This window comes from Haemaphysalis longicornis, unplaced genomic scaffold (genome assembly GCF_048455015.1).
Source record: "Haemaphysalis longicornis isolate Haplotype H1 unplaced genomic scaffold, Haemaphysalis longicornis Haplotype H1 scaffold_3, whole genome shotgun sequence".
NCBI lineage: Eukaryota > Metazoa > Arthropoda > Arachnida > Ixodida > Ixodidae > Haemaphysalis > Haemaphysalis longicornis.
This window is the reverse complement of record NW_027526335.1, coordinates 236,207,121-236,217,314: the sequence shown is the minus strand read 5'-3', so window position 1 is coordinate 236,217,314 and position 10,194 is coordinate 236,207,121.

Sequence of the window (10,194 nt, the reverse complement as noted above, 5' to 3'; positions counted from 1 at the left end):
TGGAGTGAGAGTGTGAGTTTGTGAGAGTGTGAGAGTGAGTGTGAGAGTGGGAGTGTGAGTGGGAGTGTGAGTGTGAGTGAGAGTGTGACTGTGTGAGTGTGAGAGTGAGTGCGATAGTGGGAGTGTGAGTGGGAGTGAGTGAGTGAGCGTGTGAGTGTGAGTGTGTACATTTTGCTATATACCTTTTGCTATATCCTCATAATTATAACCAGAAAGTATTTTTATATTTGTTCCACGTGATCCCCTTCGACGAGACCTTCAATTTGATACCCCACACACCCTAGCAGGGTCATTGGAATTCATACCAGTCAAAATAACCATGACTCACACGACTGTAACCAGGACGCATTATTTAGGGGTCCGACGTGATTCCCCTAACTGGGACCTTCAATTTGACGCCCCACATGCTTCAGCGGCCTCACCTTGAATTTAACCCAATCTATGACTCATAATGACTATCTCATGATTCAAACTACGAAGCCTTTTTTTATTTGTACCACGTGATTCCCCTCGTCAAGACCGTAAATTTGATACCCTACACGCCCTGTTGGGGTCACTTCGAGTTTTACCCCAATATAAGACTCGCCATGACAATCTAATTGTTATAACGAGGAAGCATTTTTGTATTTCTCCCACATGATTCCGCTCATCAAGACCATTAATTTGATACGCATCACATCCTAGCGGAAACAATTTGAAATTAAACCAATCAATGACTAACCATGACTATCTCATAATATAGCTCTACCACATTTTTGTCCCACGTGATTTCCCTTATCGGAACCTTCAATTTGATGCCCCGGACACCCAGTGGCATCATTGTGAATTTTAACCTAATTTATGACCCATTTTGACTATGTCATCATAATAATCAGGAAGCACGTGATTACCCTCATCGAGACATTTAATTTGATATGCCACACGCCCTAGCGTCATGAACTTGAATTTTAACCGAATCTATGACTTACCATAACTATGTCATGATATATATCCATAACTCATTTTCGTCCCGAATGGTTCCCCACATCGAGACCTTGAATTTGATTCCCCACATGCCCTCGAAGCGTCATTTTGAATTTTAACCCAATCTATGACTCATTATGACTGCCTGATGACTACAATCAGGAAGCATTTTTTTATTTACCCCGTTTGATTCCGTTAATCCGGACCTTTCATTTGATACCGTACACGCTTTAGCCTTATCAGTTTCCCTTTTCACCCAATCTAATGTGGTCAATATTGTGTCTTAAGGGGCGCTGCCCAGTCAATTCAGCTAATTCATTTGAAACAGCAGAAAGGACAGCCCCCGGCCCCATTTCCCCCCGGCTCTCACCTCTTCCTTTGTGACCCCTTGTATATCAAGCCGTTAACAGTAGCAGGCGAACAACCAGCACGCCAGCGCCGCCGTGTGCTTTCCCAGCACCCTTTCCCACGCTCTTATTGGATCCGTCAGGAGGAAAAGTTAAGACAACCCTTTTTTATGACTTCACCAGTCAATTATCACTCACGCGCCCACCCGCGAAAAGTAGGTATACAGCAAGTGCTTATGGCCATGAAAATTCAACAAAAAACTAAAAAAATCAGACACCCCCTCCCTCCCAACCGATCATGCAGATCGCGATTGGTGCCGTACCCGCAGGTAACCTGAATTCCGAACCCACAGTGACGCACGAAACTTAACAGCCAACCATAGCTGCCTGCTAGGCTACTCATATGTACTCAAACTCAAAATGGACTCAAAACTCATACGTACTCAGAACTCAAAATGCACTCAAAACTCAATACGTAATCAAACTCAAAATGTACTCAAACTCAAAATGTACTCAGAACTCAAAATTGACTCAAACTCAAAATGTACTCAGAACTCAAAATGGACTCAAACTCAAAATGGACTCAAACTCAAAATGTATTCAGAACTTAAAATGGACTCAAACTCAAATTGTACTCAGAACTCAAAATGGACTCAAACTCAAATTGACTCAAACTCAAAATGTACTCAGAACTCAAAATGGACTCAAACTCAAAGTGCACTTACAACTCAAAATGGACTCAAACTCAAAATGCACTCAGAACTCAAAATGGACTCAAACTCAAAATCTACTCAGAACTCAAAATGGACTCAAACTCAAAATGTACTCAGAACTCAAAATTTACTCAGAATTCACTAGGTCTCAGGCGTACTCAAACTCAATCGGACTCAAACTCAGTCGGGATCACTCGGCTCAAACTCACTCAAGCTCAAACTCACCATGCCACACTATCCTCGCGCTCACTCAAACTCAAACTCACGCGTGAGTTTGAGTCCAAATGAGTCTGAGTGAGTGGACTCATGAGTGAGTTCGCCGACCTCTGGTAGGGACAACGACGGTGCGGACTACGGACGTCAACGCGGGTGACATCGTGAGTTACTGAAATGCTCTGCATTTAATAGGGGGTAACTGTCGGGTACACTGGCCAAGTTCAAGGAGCGGTAATCACCGCAGGGTCTCCAGTCACCAGATTTCTTCGGCACCATGTGTAACGACGAGGACCAGTTGCTCGAGTACGGGCGAGCAATGCCAATCTCAACCATGTGATGAAATTCCCGCTCCGGGATTTTATGTTTATCGGGAACAAGGCCATGCGCCACGGCATGCGTAGGGGGACCGGTTGTGTTGATCTGATGAACGACGTCATGCTTCACTGGCTTTGTCCAGTCAGGAGGTGCAGTCAAAGAAGGAAACTCATTCAGCAACTCACGGTACCGAGAAGGTAGGTCGCAAAGAAGCGCAAAGCCCAACTGGTAGAGGGTACACGATCGGCCTGGGACAGAAAGGCAGGTTTCGGCGTCCAGGATTCTTTTTCGGGCCATGTCAACCAGGAGGCCGAAGCTCGAAGGGAAATCGGCTCCTAGAATGGCGTGACTCACGTTGGCCACGAGGAAAATCCAGAAGAATGCACGACGTAGGTCGATGTTTACAATCAGGGATTTTTTCCTGTACACGGGGATGCTGGACTTGTTAATAGCTAGATGATGGCACAGTGGTGGTTGAGTGCGGTCATAGGAATTAGCGGGGAGCACACTCACTTCAGCGCCAGTGTCAACTAGAAAACGCTGACCACTCGTTGCATCTGTGATGTAGAAGAGGCGGCTGTCGCTAGCTGGGGTGTCGGTCGCCGCTGCTAACGATCCCTCGTCGCGTTTCCCGACCAGCCGCAAGGACGGGTGGAACGTTGCGCCGCTGCACCGAAGCGGCGATGGTACCAGCACAAGGAATCAGTGTGACGGGGCTGCTGGCGCGTTGTGTACTCCTAGCTGTAAACGTGCGGCGACGAGGGACGGGGAGAACGGTGAAACCGACGAGTGCTGCACCCTTGCGACGAGCGGTAGCCAGCAGACGCGACAAGCTACTCTAGGGTTAGCATACGCTCTTGTAGAGCGGTGGCGTCGTTGGATATCGGTGAGGGCAAGATTGTAGAAGTCCGCATGGTGGTATGTTCGGGAGATCGAGCGGATGGCACCGTGATTGGAGACGAATGTAATGTGGCGACTTCCATTATCTTGTCGGTGTGCTGCGCGGCCAATTGTGGCAAGAGAAGGTCAGAAACCGTCGCGAGGATCCTTTGCACAGACGAAGGAAGCCGTTGTAGTAAAAGTTCCTTCAGCAAGCGGGAGTCCGTGGCAGAAGGTGTGTCGCCGAGCAGGAATTGCAGTTCGCGAAGGAGCTACGAAGGTCGACGATCACCCAACTCCTCCGCAGAAAGCAGCCGTCGGAAACGCTGCCGTTCCGAAGGCCTCGTGCGGCTCAAGATGGAAGCCTTTAATGTGTCGTGAGGATTCGTGGTAGGCGGGTTTGCGAGGATGTCGCCAACTTCCACCGCGAACTCAATAGGTAGTGACCGTAGGAGATGGTTAAAGCGGGTGTCTTGCGACGTGATGTGGCTCACTCGGAGACTTGCCTCGGCTTGAAGGAACCACACGTCGGGGTGCTGAGTGCTGAAGGTGGGCAAATGGCAGGCGATGGCGGAGATTTCATGTGAAGAGGCAGCGGAGGACGCAAAATTATCGCCGGTGTCGCGAGGAGAGTCCATTCTGGGTCCTTGACTACGCTGCAGCGTCCGGGTCACCAATGTCGCGATCGCGACAGAGAGACAAGCCGAGACGCGTCTGAACACTATGCCGTGCACCCAGAAAAACTGGGGCCGCGTTTTATTCCACGCTCGTGGCCTTCGTGGCTGCTTGCGCGCCGGCACCGCGTGGCCCGCACTCATTGGTTGTCACTCAGCCCCAGCGCAATCGCCGCTGGGGCGCCGCCGCATACTCAGCGATTGAAGAAACACATTTAAGGAATGAAATTAAAATAGGCGATTAGTGGGAAATGTAAACAGAGAAAAAAACACTGCTCAAACATGAGACGTAGCAGCAGGAGGTGTAGAAACCTAAAAAAAATAAAAATAAAAAACTAAAGAAAAAAAGACAGGTAAAGTATGTAGAGAAATAAAACATGAAGGAAAGTTGGTGAAGTGGTGAGAGTGAGCGGGAAGGCACTTATAGCAGTGACCATACACGCTGGGATCTTTTTGAGGGATGCCTGGCATTGTCTGGGGTTAGCGCGGGGGACGACCCGATTCCGAAATGAACAAGTGTATGGCGGAGCAAATATATGCGCTGCTAAAACCCAGCGCTTTCGCCCCGAACTATAAGATCAGAGGAACAGACAGTGGGAGGGCCCATTGGTCTAACGTGTTTTCCAAGTATCTTTCTCGTATGGAGGAGTACCGTCAGCAGGAGAGGAATTATGACGACTGCCCAGCGTCCCCTGCGCACTTCTGTCAAGCCAAGATATCCACTTAGGGAGATTGCCCAAGATTACCCAAAAAAAGGTCCATCGTTTGCCGTAGTTGTGGCAACACTTGCTCGAAACGAAAACGGCTGCAGCGTTCACCGTAATCGTGCAACACTTTCTCAGAATGAGGAAGACAGGTCATAGTGTACGACCCTCCAGGGTGCTGTCCAATAATTAACTCTTCCAAAACGTGAAAGCTCACACTTAAAGCAACAGTTATGGAGGAAATCTCATTGCGGCAGCGAAGAAGGAGAAAATCGGCGGCAATCATGGTCGTGAAGGCTGCGTACAGCTTCGCTACCTTGAAGTCTTACGGATTAGGGTGAGCTTCCTTTTTTGTTACCAGGTGAACTAACCTTATGTAGGCGATCTTCCGGCGCTCATGGTTGTACGCCGGCCTCGTGGGAGGCCTCCTCTAGTCCGGGAAGGCCTGGTCCGCGCTGGCTGCCCTATCCCTCTCCACCAGGCTACGCTAGACTGAGAGGTCAGAGCTGGCCAGCTGGCCCACCCACTGCTCGTACGGTGGGTGAGCATTTGGGGTAAAGGATGGGGTTTTCTGACACTCTCATACTATGTGCTACAGGGTGTCGGAATTTTTTCCGAGGCAGAGGAAGACGAAGCCACGATTTTTTCTGCTCTGTATTCGCAGCGTGATTTTCCAGTCCACGAAACTCGAGGTGATTAACCAGCGGCACGTTCCTTCGTCTGAGCGTCTCCGGTGGTGCCGGTGAGCCTGCATGTTTCTCGCAAGGCAATGGGTTTGACTGTAGGAGCCCGGTTAGCCGGTTAGGCTTAGTGTGGGTTACAAGCCATCGTGTATAGGCCACAGGGAAACCTGCATTGAAGCGCCCGACGCGATCTCGCTATAGGGACGCAATGGAACATCAACCACCCGTCGCGCTACGCCAAACATCTCGTGGATCACTTGCAGACGGCGCTAACGGTCCGAACGGCGATGTTCAACGAGAGATTCAAGATCAAGAGCCGTTACTAGCTGGAAATCCCCAAGGTAGTCATCATCATGCAGAGGGGTGATATCCCCCGCGGGATCACGCTCACAGTGACAGTGTCCGTGCTTCCAGCCCTGTGGCGCGTCCGATGCACCCTTTTGAGGGATCGCCTGTCGAAAGAAAAGAAGATACCTCCCTTCTCTGCGACAAAGGGAAGCAGCTCCTAAATGTTCTCAGTGATGGAAGAAACAAAGTATTGCACCCAGTGCACGAAAGGATTATGGACATCTTCTTCGACTTGCAGACAATGTTCATGTCCCTACGTACGAAGTTATCCCGCGCCGAAGCCACAATCGACGAGCTACGATCGCAGCTAGCTGAGTGCCGCCATGAAGAAGTCATCCCACATAATCCACCACCTGTGCCGCGGCAGTCCTTCGCGAATGCTCTGCGTAACCCCAGGGACTCTGCGTGCAATGCACGCGTCCCCGAACCGTCACTCTATCCTCCCCTTCAGCCTGTGCAGCACCACCCAGACAAAGAAGTTAGGCCGCTTGAAACTGACCCAAACCACGTTTTGCACATTAGGCCTCTTCTTCCATCTGCTCATCCTGGCCCTGAAACTATTACACTGCTCAAATCAACTTTTGGGAACGATCCATCCGGAATCGGAGTGAAACAAACTCATTCCCAACCGCACCGGGCTGACGGTAGTGTCTGCGGACCGAGCTTCAATTGACAATCTTGAAAAAGCCATCGAAGGAAACACTCAGCTAAAAACAGCCATCAAAGTCATCCGTCCTCCACGCCGTTTGCCACAGTTTAAAATCAGTGGTGTAGACCCCAGCATCGTTCCAGGTATATTGCGCACGAACATCAATGCTCGCAATGGGTTGAATATCCGCGATGAAGAGTTTAAACAGAGGACCTACTTTAAAGACCGTACTGGCAACAACGTCCATATTGTGGAGGTTTCGCCGTCCGTCTACCACGTCCTCAAAGCGAAAGATCGCTTGTTGATCGGCTGGACGTCCTGTCCCATTAAAGAAAATTTCTACGTGGCGGCGTGCAATCGTTGTTGCACATACGGCCACGTCGCTCTACGATGCAACTCGGAGAGTGTCTGCTGCTTGTACTGTGCGGGTGATCACCTCGCAGAAGACTGCACCCTTGCCGTGTGCAGGGAGTGTCGCGCCGCAGGGCGACGCTTCAACCACACCTTCAACGCACAGTGCTGTTTTACAATAGAATGGAGGGTTGCCCGCATGCGTCAAAAAACTATTTATGACACCACTCCGACATCTACCTCGCCCTCTACCGTTTCCGCCTAGCACAACAGCTCCAGCTCCAACCAACCGACCACTCAAAATTCCACATGGATTCTTTAAAATTTCTTCAGACAAACCTAGACCACACTCGTGCGGCAACTCCACATCTTGTTGATTTCGTCGAAGCAGAGCACATTGATGTGGCTGTTGTTTGTGATCCATATGCCAGCGGATCAACCGTGCTTGGAGTGCCACCCAATTGGCTTCGTTTTCTGCATCAAGACACTCCCCGATGCATGGTCCTCATACCCCGGCGTAAATTCGATGTCTTTCCCCTCACCGTGTCTCCTTATATTGTGGCTCTGCGACTTCAAAATCAGCAGTCCACCATGCTTCTCATCGCTACTTATGCTGCGCCATCAGTGCCGATGGACTTTATTTTGTCTCGGATTAATGACGTCCTCGAACGATACTGTTCTACGAATGTGATATTGGCAGGAGATTTCAACGCCCGGAATCCCATTTGGGGAGGCGATGTTTTGAACTCCCGCGGCGCCCAGCTCGCCCACTTCATCCACACAACCCGACTCAAAATACTGAATGACCCAACTTCGGTAGCGACCTTTCAAAATGCCTACTCGGAGTCTTGGATCGACCTTACCCTTGTTTCCGGTCCCGTTTGGGAAGGTGATTGTTTGTGGAATGTACATGACACGCCAACTTTATCAGATCACAAGTATGTAGTATTCGGCCTGCAACGGTTTCCACTGCCCTTGAAAAGACGACTTACCAAGGCATCATTACAATATTTGGTTGAGGAATTGGCAGCAGATGATTGGATTCGAAATTTTAACCCGCAAGATGTCTGTACGAAGTCCGCCCTCAACACAGTTCTTGACGTTTTCTATTCCAAATTAGCCAGTTTAAACAATAAGTTTGAACGGCCCCTGAAGGAACACAGGGGAAACGCGTGGTGGAGCGACGCTCTGGCGAGGGAAAGATCGGTGGTGCGAGTATTGCGGAGGCGGTACCAGCAGTGCCGGGATCCACTCTTTCGGGCAGATCATCGTATTGTTTATTACAGGAGTCTCGCCGCCTACAGAGAGCACATACAGATCGCCAAAGACAGCGCCCTAAGACAGGCATGTGCAGATGCGTTCCGCAAGAGCTTGTTCGGGCAACCATTCAAAGCCGCGTTTCGGAAGCACCGAGTGCCTTCTGTTTTATCCCCTCTGCACTTACCGGATGATACGTCGACAACAAGCACATTAGAATCGGCCGGTCTCCTCCTGAAAACTCACTTCCCTTCTGATTGCCATGAAGACGACACTCTGGCCCACAAAGCAATGAGGGTCGTCATTGCCACAACTAGATACCACATGGAAGTCCACGACGAGCTCTTTACTCTTGATGAGTTGCGATTGGCCTCCAGAAAACTGAATTTGGGTTCTGCTCCGGGACCTGATAGCATCACCACTCCCATGGTTCATCTTCTTGTTCACCACATCTCTTCGTACCTGCTTCACGTGTTCAACTCTTGCCTTCTTGGCTATTTTCCTCCTCACTGGAAGCAAGCCCACGTTAAATTTTTATTGAAACCTGGACGTCCGCCGACGGAGCCTTCTTCATACAGGACAATATGCATTACGTCGATGATTGGGAAGCTGCTAGAACGAATGCTAAATTCACGATTTTACTATTTTCTACACCGTTTCGGGCTCCTTCATCCACATCAGTATGGCTTTACCTTGGGACACAACACAACAACCGCTTTGTTTGATTTGCGTAGCCGTCTACAACACCATCGAGACCATGGTGGTCTGTCTCTTGTTATATCCCTTGATTTCGCTGGGGCATTTGACACTATTTGGCACCCCCGACTTTTGTACTTTTTTCGCACATATAAGTGCCCTCGAAACATCTATGAGCTGCTAAAATCGTTCCTTGAAGGGCGCACCGTTCGTTACGAGGCGTTCTCAGGCAACTATACCCACTTCACAACAAAGGGGTCTCCTCAAGGTTCTCCCATTAGCCCGCTTTTGTGGAATGCCTATATTTTTGACATGCTCTGCATTCCCATGCCGGAAGACACGTATTTACAGGCCTACGCAGATGACACGATTATCGTCATTCACGCGCGCACGCGCCGTCAACTAGAAGCCCTTGCCCATGAAGCGCTGTCCAAGATTACTACTTGGGCAGAGAAGGCGAAGCTAAGGCTAAACCCTTCCAAATGTTCTTGCCTCCTCGTTTCAAGAGGTGACCGAGGTGCGATACGGAAGCCTACCATCAGACTTCATGGTGTAACCCTCAAGCAAGTCACCGAAATGAAACTGCTAGGAGTTGTATTTGACAACTACTTGACCTTTGTGGCCCACACCAACCATTTAAAATCAATTGTTGAGAAAATGGCTGTTTCGCTCACTAGATTTGCACGCATGCACACCCTCGTCAACCGTTCTCATCTGCGTCAACTGCATCATCTAGTCGTCCTTTCTGCAATTTCCTACGCCGCTCCGGCTTGGTGGCACTTAAATCAACACCATTGTCTAAAAGCTCGAGTTCACTCATTGCTTAGGTCATCATTGTTCGCGATCACGGGAGCTTACACCACGACGAGGACAGCAGCCCTTGAGGTCATCGCCAATGCGCTCCCGTTACACATTCACCTTGACATCGCTGCGCGCATCTTTTTACTGTTTAATCATCGACAATCAATCGCATTCCATTCGGTTTCCTTCAGACCTGCTGACGTAGACCTTCCCATCAGTCTCGCCACTCACCCTGCGCGACGTCTTCGTGTCCGAAGTGGCCGCCTGACGAGCGCGGAGGCGAACCAGCGACTTCATCTCTCCGCTCTCCACGCTTTCACAGACGGTTTCCACACACCCACTGCGGCTGGAGCAGCCTTTGTCATTCTGAACGGGCCCGACCGCGTGCACGCCGTAAGAAGGTTCCGTTTAGTTTCTCCCACAACATGCTTTGACGCTGAAGTGATAGCCCTGCAAAAACTCATCGAGTTCCTCCTGGACAATAGGCCTTCCTCTCCTGTCAATATATACTCTGACAGTCTTTCTGTACTTCTGGCACTCGACAATCCTTTCAATAAGTCCTCCAAATCCACCAATTGAAACATGACATTCTCTTGCT